Raw genomic sequence first — 11,243 nt, 5'->3', positions numbered from 1 at the left:
TCAATCTTCAGTAATTAATAGGTTTTGATAATAAGTTCTAATAAGTTGTAAGTTGATAGCTGTACAAACCTCAAAGAACTAATGAGAGAAGTAATATTAGATCTTTTAGTATGGGCTTTATTTCCTTTCCAGTTAGGCACTTTTTTTTTCAGCCCTCACCTCCCATTCCCACGATTCCAGGGGAAATTAGAACCAACTAGGCTATAAGATCAATTGTTAAAGCTTGCTTAAAGAATTCATGTCACAGGAAATGACTCAGACTTTTAGGTTTATTGAAAATGTTGCACTGATCTTTTTCAATGGTTCTGTTTTATATGAGGTTATTCTACCTCACATATTTAATTTTGCCTAGTTTTACTGAGGTACTTACTTGAGAGCAATTTTATTACTTTCATAATTATGTATGTCATATAGTGACCCTTGAAATAAAAGTTGTGCAAGGTTTATGAAGACTGCCTTCCAGAGGGTCTGCAGAATTTTTTGTTTTTCTTTTGGACACAGTGCTTTAACTTAGATTTCATGTATGTCAGTCAATTAGATAGTGAATTAAATGCACTATTATTAATTTCCACTGTCTCACTATATTCATTTTGCTGTTAGGAAGTCCAGCAGCACATAGAAAATTATCTTACACACTACAGTATCTGGGATTTATTCTTCTTTCTGCTTGCCTTATTTGTAATCTGTAGTTATTTGTAATTTTGTTCCAGTGAACATGAAGTATAGCTTAAAATCCTACCACAACTAGTCAACATAGAAAGCTATATATGTGTGCATGAATAATCACTCTGTGAAATGTGAGTGTTTTGGGAGGAAGAGTGTGGAAGGACTATGAAGCTGATGATGACTCTGGGGGAAAACTCTCCACGGTCTCCCCTCTGACAGTACATTATTCCTAAACATTTCTGAAATTTTCTGTGAAAACACAATAATTATTTTTTAAAATTTGAAAAGTATTTTTTCTACTACTAAATAAAAAAGTGGCATTTTAATGATATTCCATGCAACTTGTGCAAGCTGATGAGTTATGGCAGTATAATAACTGAGCTTTACTACTTGAGGAAACACTTGGACATTTTACTACCCTATTTGACTCCTTTTGCAATTCGTTTCTGATACCTAGTTTCTTAGAGAGCCAACAGAGACTTTCAAGTACTAACTTAGGTAGTGTGATGAATACACTTCAGCTTGAAGACAGAGATTGCAAGGAATGAGAAAGCTTATGAAGGCCCCATGACCACACCTGGAACTGTGCCAGGTGATTTGGTTATCAGGTCCACCTGAAAGTAGTTTTTGATTTAAAAGCCACAGAAGGTCTGTTTTAGCCTCTTTAGGAGGGGGTAGATTTGCTCTCTGTAAAAGAAGCAGTGTTTTAGTGGATGCTTCATGTGAAGTAAATTACCTTTAATCATCTTGTGGAGGAGGTGGAAGCCTGAAGTATCACATACAGACCTCCTGTAAAAAGATGAGTCCTAGAAAAGGTAAGCAAATTATGGAGCTAATATACTTTTGACAGTAGATACCGCTGCAATAGTAATCCATGTCAGCTCTGCATAAGTGTGATGTCTGCTGTGTTGCATTTTTGTAACTTCCTATTGCTAAATATGCTTTGTTGTGATTGTTCATCTTACTGGCAGGATTCAAGGGAAACACAGATTTTGTTTCAGTGCCATGTTGTAGCTTGCTAATAAAGTCTTTGGGTTATAGTTTTCCATAGTCTTTGAAATAACTTTCATAGGTTTCTAGGCTCATACTTCTCTCTTCTAGTCAATATTAAAATATTAAATGCTGAAAGAGAGGGGAAAGCTCAAATAGTATAGAGAGGATTTAGTTTGTTCCTTGACTCATCAGTTGGCTTTCATATGGAAGGTATAAGTGAGTTGTACTATCTGAAGAATTAAGAACCAGATTACCAAAAATAATGGCCACCTTGTAGTTCCCAGCCAAAGATAAATAAAAGATCCTGCTCACTGTTACCAATCTCCCATTCTTCCTTTATTTCCTCCATAGTGGCTACACATGTTATGTAATAAGAATGCATATTACATTCAGCATATGAAAAGTGTACTATTTTGAGATAATTCTGATTATTGTAATGGTGGCAATTCAAGGAAAACGAGTGTCAATTAGTGTGATAAACAGAAATAAGAATAATGGTACTTGGTGAATCACTGAGATAATAGGCCTGGATGAATTCTTTATAATCAGACAGTGCTTGATTACTTGACCCTATGAACACCTGGCTGCACAATGATCTCCTACATAACAAGTATGTAATCAAACATCTGTATGCTATGAAATAAATAGACTTGCAGCTGGTCAGCCATCTGCAGAGTAGCTATTCTAGTGGTGCAGTCTGCCTGTGCAGTTAAATATTTGCTTCTCAAATGCTAACATTTGTAATGGATTTTGTATGTCTACCTCCTGGTATATACTCTGTTTATTCTATATTTTGTGGTATTATGAGCTTTCTACCAAAGTATAACTGTGAAATACATAAATATTGGCAGAGAGGAACAGGAGCTCAGTCCTTCAAGGGAACCCTCTGCAAGAGAGGGTCTGAGCAGTTATTATAGCTGGACTTGTGAACTGGCTCACTCTACACATATCCTTCCATTGCGAAAGGTAAGGAATGCTAAAGTCTTCAGACAGCTGTACATAAAAAATGATAAATTTGGCCATGTAACTCTGTTTGTATCCTATTGCCATTCTGAAGAGTAGTAGAATGTGATACTCTTTACTGCAGCACTTCTAGTTCTTTCTTCATGAAAAGATGTGAAGAGCTGTATTCAACACACATGGCCTGTATTGCTTGCAATATTATCAAATTGGATAAGACACCCAAATAGCTATGCTTTGCAAATAGTCAAAATCCATTAAAACACTCATGAACTAGGGGTTGTTAACACTGTTATTCATCTTAATTTGGTTTCATTCTGCTACTTAAATTATCAACAGAAAGCTGTAAATATTTGGGATTAATGATGCACTCATTAGCAGACAATATATTTTTAGAGTCTAAACAAACCATCATGTGTCTTTAGAACAGGTTAGAAGAAAGATCAAGAAAGAACAGCTCTTGGCCAAGATTACAGGAGGACTCTGCTTTTGCCAATATATTGAAGGGAGGGGGAAGAAGGGGTAGGGCATTTGTATTGTTCTAAGTTTCCCATACTTTGTAATTAAGCTCTCCCTAGGTCAGCAGTGCTCCCTTATCAGGCAGATATTCTTAATATTACAATGTATTAATTATCTCGTCTCTCCTGACAATTGCTTCTTTCTATACATAACACACATTTTGGTTTTAGGCATCTTCTTTGTTTCAATTGCTACAAGTATGATTTGATTTTAGTATTCAGTATGTTGTAAGCACTGCAAACATTCTTCAGACTACATTGAATCCATTATTTATTTTGAGGGATACTGCAATATAATGGTAGTTCATCTAGTATAAGGCTTATTGTTGGTCTAAATTGGGCTTGTAGGCTCTTTATAGTTTTTGGTGTGCTGCTTGAATTCCATGGTTTCCTTGGAGAAATGAACCTGTTTATTCTAAAATTTCTTAATATATCAACAACCTACAGTTTAAAACTTTTTTTGACAGAACTACATTTTATATGGGAAAGTCTGTTTTATATTGGATTGCCATTCTGAGATCTGACATCTGGAACAGATGTTAATCCAAATATCTTGAAGTACATGTAAAACATTGATGTTAATCTTACTTTGTTGACATAGGCTTCTTAAACTGCTCTTCAGAAAATACCAGACAAATGAGCTGATAAAGCAACCTAGCTGATGCATCAATGAAGGCCATTTCATTGCTGGTCACAATGAGCCAACCACTCAGCCTAAGGGAGAGCTTGGCCTCTGGATCAGTGAAAGCCAACTAGGTGAGAACTTTCTTCAGATCTTGTGTTTCTGAGGCTGTAGAGGTGAGGTCAAATCTGTCCTGTCTCCTGGTAAAGATTTCTTAATAAGTGAATAACTTAATAACTGAATTCCTAACAGCCGAGCTAGGAATAAGTGCTATTTGTTTAAGTTTCCTGTATGCCAAGCACCAGGAATTAGCAGTATCAGTGGTCTAAGCACTGAATGCAATTTAGCAGCTTACATCTGCTGATTGACTGCACCGTATTAACCACATGTGCTTCTGGAGCATGCAAGTCTCTTTCCAAGATCTCTCTCCTGGTGGTCTTTATCTGATGAGATATCCTTCAGAGAATATCCTGAAAGGAGCACAAGACCCTTCTTTAACCTGCAGATATCAGTTGGAAAAATAATAAAAGCTACTATTTGATGCTGTCTTAACTTCTGAATGAATTTTTCTGATACTTCTTTCTTTTAATGATGGTGTGATATGTATGGAAGAATTTGGGGCTTTTTTTCTTAATTGACATATCTACACTAATTAACTTGGCAGAGATTGTGACTTTCTTCACTGGAATCTGATCTTCCCTTTTTTATAGGCATTTTAAAGCATGGTGCCTTCTGTTCTTGAGAATAGCAACTTGACACTTTTCTTAGGTCACACTTGTGTGTTTTTTGTGTCTGATTTTCTTTTTTTTTTTTTCCAGCAGAATTTTAGGTTAAGCTTTTGATTATGTAATTATACACAAGCAGAAGACCTAGCAAAATGGAACTTAAAAGGGCTTTGCTATGATAAGTTTGTTTACTTGTGCCACTGATTAAAATTACTTTGAAGAAAGTACTCTTTGCTGGGAGAACTGGTATCTGCACTTACAAATATGACGCTTTACTCATGGATCTATTCTACTGTAGAGCAGGACTTTGTCATACAGTGTTTAGAAGAGATGCAAGCGAGATGAAAGCTGAAATACTGGTATAATCAGTGTTGATAAAACAAACATGAATTCACCTCAACAAATTCAGTGTTTAAAAAGTTGTAGACTGATACATCCATATTTTGCCCTATATATGGTAATAAGAACACATAGGGCTTATTGTCTCATTCAGTTGTTAAAAATTGGTTTGCCTCAATGGGGAAACTCATTACAGGGCAACTAGTAAGAGTAGTGGAGTAGTGAAGATCTCTTCACTAGAGTATAAAGACCATATTCTAAGCTTTCTTCTAGATTAGGTATGACAGAAATAAGACTTGTTTTCCCAACAGCCAGGTGAGTGTTTGGGCTCATGGGAGAAGAGGTAGCTAGGAAGGAGAGGTTTGAAAATATTCAGTCATGTGATATGTTGAAATTCTACATAAACACTAGACTCTGTATTTTCTAGAAATCAAATGCTAGTGAAGAACATAACATGAAGACTGCTGACCTGAACTGACTTGCACTGATTTAAAGCTTCTAGTGTGTTCTGATTTTTTTTTTTTTTCTGAAGAAATGTTTAAAGTGAGAACATTCTCTAAATTTGGAAATATGGACGCTTCTTGAAGAGAAAATTATTTCTCTCAAAAATCTACCTTAGTTTGTGTAAATTTCTAAGCTGCAGAAGGGTATATAAATAAAGTTTACCTTCTTTCTGGAAGATTAGTGTTGCTTTGTAATACTGCTTCAGTTTGAAGCTTCTCTTAAACAGAATTTAAACTGGAAGCTTTATACTTTTAAATAGTATACTTACCATAACAGGTGTTATCTTTCAATTTAAACTTGTGAACATGTATTTTCTTAGCGTTGTAAAGTAAAGATCAAATAACAAAAATACTTCATTAAAAGTTTGAGCTTTTAAGGGAGTATTTCAGTATCTTCCAAATGTTGAATCTTTTTTAAAGGTGTAAAGAAACCAAAATTTGGTCTACCTGGTAGCACACTTGTACAATTCTTTAAGATTGGATTTAAGTTTAAGGAAGTGGTGGAGGAGGACAGTCATCTCGTAACAAAAATGGAAATTTTTGTTACTAGAAATGAGATACTGGGCTTTAGGAAAGTAGTGAATATCACTAGGTGCTGATAGAGATATGGAATCAGGCTTCTATTCTCTGCAATAACAGACAAATTTTTCCTCATGTAAATGCTTAAGTGATCTGCTAATTCTAAGTACCCAAGAATACAGATAATTTTTCTTTTATTCTGCCATATAAATTTAAGGGTCTGAAGGGATTCACTTCAAGCTTTTATCCTTTTGAGACAAGTTGCAAATTTTTAATTCTGCCAGCATATATTTAGCTTTTTCCTGAAGGTAGCTGTCAATTGTATAATTACATTATCAAGCTGAATGATCCAGACTGTTAGTTGAGCAGAGTTTTTTCATCACTGGCTTTTTGAAAGCTATTTGAGCTAATGTCTAGTCTTTGAGCCAACTTTCCCCCTCCTCTGTTGCTTATAAGCTTACTTGACACTGATCTCTGGTTCCTTCCCAAGGGTGGTTGAAGTTTCACTACTGCAGCTGCTGTCTTTTTTGCTTTCAAGCCATCATGTACCTTGATCTAACACCTTAGCTTCCTTTCTTACAGCTTCTGTTCTTTGACAAAGAACTTTAAGATGTATTAATGGTGCCTTTATATCTGTGTAATAACTAAAGCAGTCTTTAGGCATTTTACTACAATAATGAAATGTATTATCCAGAAATACATTTTGACTTCAACTAAAGATATTCATTCTTTTTGCTCTTCGATTAACATATTTACATCTCTGTGCTATCTCTTAAAGACATTTATTGTATTTTTAGATCCATTTTCAACGTGGCAAATATGCGTAGAATAAAAATAACATTTGCATATAGAGAATTGTGTGCTTGCATGAGAAAATATACTCATGAAAGACTACTTAGTATTTGAAACATGATTTCACACATTATTGAAACTTGCATTTTAAGAAAAATGTGTCAGTTTGTATTGAGCAGCAAGAGAATGCCTAACTATGGATAGTTCTTCTATTCTGGCAGAAGAAATTAAAATTCCACTTATTTTAATAATTGATCTCATGAGAATCCTGAAGCAGTAATTGTGGAAAATAATGAAATACAAATTGTAACTTCTCTAATTTTTTATGAAGTTGGTCAATATCAATAACTGTCAACCTCAGCTTAACTCCTATTTTGTATCTGCTCAACTTTCCTGCCCAATTTGGAAAGGAGAGAAATAGCACAACAGACAGGTTTATGTTCTTCCTGTTTCTATTCGGAAATTGAGAAAGCACTCTTTTTTTCTGAACTGGGTTGTTGTAGTTCAGCATAAGGTTCCTGTCCAACTAGATAAGCAATGTTTCATGAATACTGAAGCGTTTTTGTATACTCTGACCTTCTTATTGGATTTCATATTTAATAAAGTCTTTCAAAGGCATCAGCTTCTTCATGCATTTCCCATGTGTAGGATTTTACAGTTAATGTATGTAGATTTTTTTATGGAAATCTTATTAATGTTTGTTTTTCCTGGTGCATACTTCTATTCCCAGTATTTAGTGTATTTTATCGTTGCGTTCTAACCTGCTTTTCTCGGTTTGATTGCTCTGGGATGTTCTTTTCCTATCACTCAAAAGTGCCTATAGCTAGAAGTGTTCTTTGACATCTGTTAGACCACAGAATAACAGCTTTAGGTAAGCTAGAATCCCCATTGCATAAGAAATTCAAAGCAAGATGAGGCAAATTTGTAACATCTGTAGAGATAGTAGCCTTTCGGTATTTGGTCTAGATTTGAGACCTTTAAAATCCTTCCTAACTGTGTTGTTTTCCTTTTTTCTTCAACTGATATTTCCCATGACTTGGTCAATGAAGGAGGGTTACAACAGTGAAAGCTTCTCCTCTATCCCTTCCCCTTTTTTATATTTCTGTTCTGGGTGTGGATCCAGTAGGTGAGACAACACTTTTTTTTATAATAGATTTGCATCTTGCCTCATTTTGTATGTGTTCTTACTGTTTACCTGCTAGTACATTAGTCCCTGCAACTACAACTTCATTGAAAATGACACTAATCTTCAGATTAATTATGGGGGAAGGGTTTGGTTATACACGTAATGTTCTACTTAGACCAGAAATTAAACTGCCTTATGATTATTAATACGGAAGTATTCTTTTCAACTTTATTAATTATTTGAAATTATTTGAAAATTATTTGAAATTAATTATTTGAAAAGTCCACTTCAGTTTGCAGATGATACCAGGAAAGCAGGGTCTGCAGAAGGCCTGGAATAGAATGTTAAAATTATCCTGACAAAACTAGTCAAATGGTTTGACAATATAGGATAAGATTGAGCAAGTATAGAGGTCTTTACCTATCTAGGGATATGCAGTTGAGAGAAGGCTGATGACCAGTGAGCAGTTCATCGTAACTTGGAATTTTGCTGTCAAAAATGTATCAATATATTCAATGCTTAAGTTCATGATGATAAAGCTGACATCTTTGTTGATTTTTTTTTCCACTGTGTTGAACAAATATAAATAAAAATGGTTTGGGAGTGCAGGGTTTGACCTATAGTCATTCCATGAAATTTAAGGTTTTAGATATCTTATTTTGATGGAGTTTTTTACTGGTAATCTAGAAAATACCTTTATTTTGTTGGTTAGGAAATGAGATTCCTGTGTTAATATTTGAGTGTGTGAGAAACTTGTGTAATGAAGAGGCAACTTCAATTTATGATGTCTCTGATGAATGGACAACTTAAGGTAATAGTAGACATAGGGCTTGACAGAGGCCATGTGTAGAAATGTGTCCTTGTAAGAAGATAATAAGCATCCACTACCTTAGACAAGGGTGAGCTTGTGATTTTTATGGTAGCTATTCCATAGATAACTTGACATGGGTAACATAATTGGCTTTAAGATCCAGACTGATGTCCTACTGAGAAAATATTTTTTCTGTGCACTTGACAAGTCAAAAAAAAAAAGTCTGACCGATGAAACTCTTACCTCTGTGTCATCTAGCAGAAGAGATAGACTGTAAGAAGTTTGTATAGATTGCTGATATTGGAATGAATAATTTTTCAATGCAGCCAAAAAATTTTACTTGGTCCTTTTCATACTGAGATGGAGTGATGGTCCTTCACACCTCCTTTATATTTAGATAATATGCTAAAAGCACAGTCCAGGTATAAATGATGGAATACAGCTCCCTCATCTGTCCAACTAAGTGCATGCTAAAGGCCAAATAAATTCTCGTCCAGTGGTGTAAACTCCCTCCTTCCAAAGCTTTTCGTTGAAACCCTATTTCTAGCATATGTTGGTAGAATGATTAGGTTCTTGCAGAAAATGTTCAGGGTACTCAAGATAGAGATAAAGGTACTCAAGACAGAGGATACTCAAGATAGAGATCATTGAAGAGAGGAAACCAGCTATGGTGAAAGGTCTTTTCCTGTTTCACAGTTGTCCTTAAAAAGTAAGGAAACTCTATGGAAAATGTTTAATTTACCTTGTTTTGTGTGCTCTTTTGTTTAATGTCTGTGCCAGAAAATGACTAGAAGCAGTCCCCATGGTGTCTTTTGTACAAGTATTTCTCAATACATTTCTATTCTGCAGGAATAGAAGGCTATGAAAGGTATTCTGTACAACTAAGATGGTACTAAAACTATTCCAGTTTCTATGGAAGACCCACTGGGCAGAGCACTTTCTCTTCATTGTGTCTTCCTTATATTCTTTTATATTTGCTTTTGAGTGCTACCTGGTCTCTACAGAAGACTTCTAACAGTAGTTGCTGTACATAAGTTGCAGGCTTGTATTGCAGTGCCATAACACTGTGCCCCTCAATGTTCATTTGTAGCATGTATTTCATTGACAGCTTTTACTCATGCCAACAAACATGCTGAAAGGTGTCTAATGTGATGAATATGTTCTGATTTATGTGTTCCTTGTATACACACCACAAATTTTCTTAGGGTCACCAAAAGTCATTTTGTTGTCATCTATATTACTACTTTGATATTTATGGCTTTCCCTTAGAACTGAAATGGCTTCATTATGACTCTTACTGGAATATAAATACTAAGAATTTCTATCTCAGCCATCAATCTTTTCAGTTTAATAATTTATAATCACTGTATTCTGTTTTACAATGTTCTTCTCTTTCTGAGAATTTTTGACTGTTAAAATCATCATTGTCAGTGCTTTTTGTATGCTACTTTTGTTTGCATAGAAGGGATTTTGTTTCTCTTCCTGAACATGCAGTTTTGTCAAAAACTTTAGGTGCTACCCAAGGAAATCTGATTGGATAACTGGTAATTAATATCGTTCTAAAGCAAACTGACTGCAAACTTTTCTTTTATTATGTAGAGGAAGAGAACTTATGTTATTTCATGCAAAATCACAAGTGGCTTGCAACTGAAAATTCAGTGAGACACTCTGGTATTTAGACCTTTAAGCAAATACCATGCCAATGATCTAAGCTGTTTGCATTGCTTATATAATCTATGTGGTTCTTGATTTTCTTCGTATCTAGTAGAAGTCTGAGAGATGTGCTGTTGATATGCCTAATAATGACATTTGGATGACCTAGTGTTCTTCAAACTGCTTACTGTTATCAATGCTCTCATTTGGAGTGCTGACAGTCACTGTTGCCATAGTCACTGTAAACCCTCTTGCAAAGTAACTATGACTTAGATGCAGAGTGTCATTTTGGGCCATTTGTATTTCACCTGTGGGAAAGTCAAAAGCAGAAACCTTTTTTCTAAGTACTGCAAGTAAAGAAAAAATGAACAACATGTATAGCTAGGGTGTGCCCAGTGATGATAGGATGATAAATCTCCTTTTCATCTCATGATGACCAAAAAGACCCATTTCAAGAAGCCTGGAACAGAGATATGAAGCCAAGAGCAGGTGCAGTTCTGACCGAAATATGGAGCTATGCAGGTGTATATAGATTGCAGCAATCAACATACCATGCTGATTGTGTAAATATTTGTTTAGTTGGTTTCCTGCAACTGGGCCAATGCAAAGCTTGCCCTGAGCTGGTGTTGACTGTGTGCCTTGAGGACTCTGATCCTGTAGATACAAAGAACCTTTCACCTTGTTTTCACATTTTCTTTTTCTGAGGTGAAAGTAGGATGCATCTGATTTTTTGCAACACCTTGCTGATGTCTATGGGACAAACATCACCTTTGTGGCAACCCTTTTTTTGGCCTTGTTCTGCCTTTGCTGTTTTGTTACTCAAACTCTCAATATGAGAGGAGGTCTTGGAACCTGGGTCTAAGCATGCTGTGACAAGCCATTTAAGAGGTCAACCCACATTTTTAGGGAAGCTATACATTTCCCAGTCATCAAAAATTGATGCATGTGGTGTGTCTGGAAAACAGCAGATAATTTTCTGAATTTCAACTTGTATAGCATATCTATAATGGCACAAA

The 11,243-nt window shown here is 35.3% G+C and overlaps 1 long non-coding RNA gene across 1 annotated transcript; it reads left to right on the top strand.

Annotated features, from left to right (window-relative positions):
- Positions 1-1,417: 1,417 nt before the first annotated feature.
- On the top strand, positions 1,418-4,017 carry LOC112957838. The gene is made up of 3 exons (XR_003251289.1): positions 1,418-1,481; positions 2,511-2,625; positions 3,739-4,017. It is a non-coding gene; the product is annotated as an uncharacterized LOC112957838 (long non-coding RNA).
- The last annotated feature ends 7,226 nt before the right edge of the window (positions 4,018-11,243 follow it).

Source organism: Nothoprocta perdicaria, unplaced genomic scaffold, assembly GCF_003342845.1.
Source record: "Nothoprocta perdicaria isolate Ctin4 unplaced genomic scaffold, notPer1 scaffold_0, whole genome shotgun sequence".
NCBI lineage: Eukaryota > Metazoa > Chordata > Aves > Tinamiformes > Tinamidae > Nothoprocta > Nothoprocta perdicaria.
Note: the sequence above shows the minus strand (reverse complement) of the source record. Positions and strands in the feature narration are given on the sequence as shown.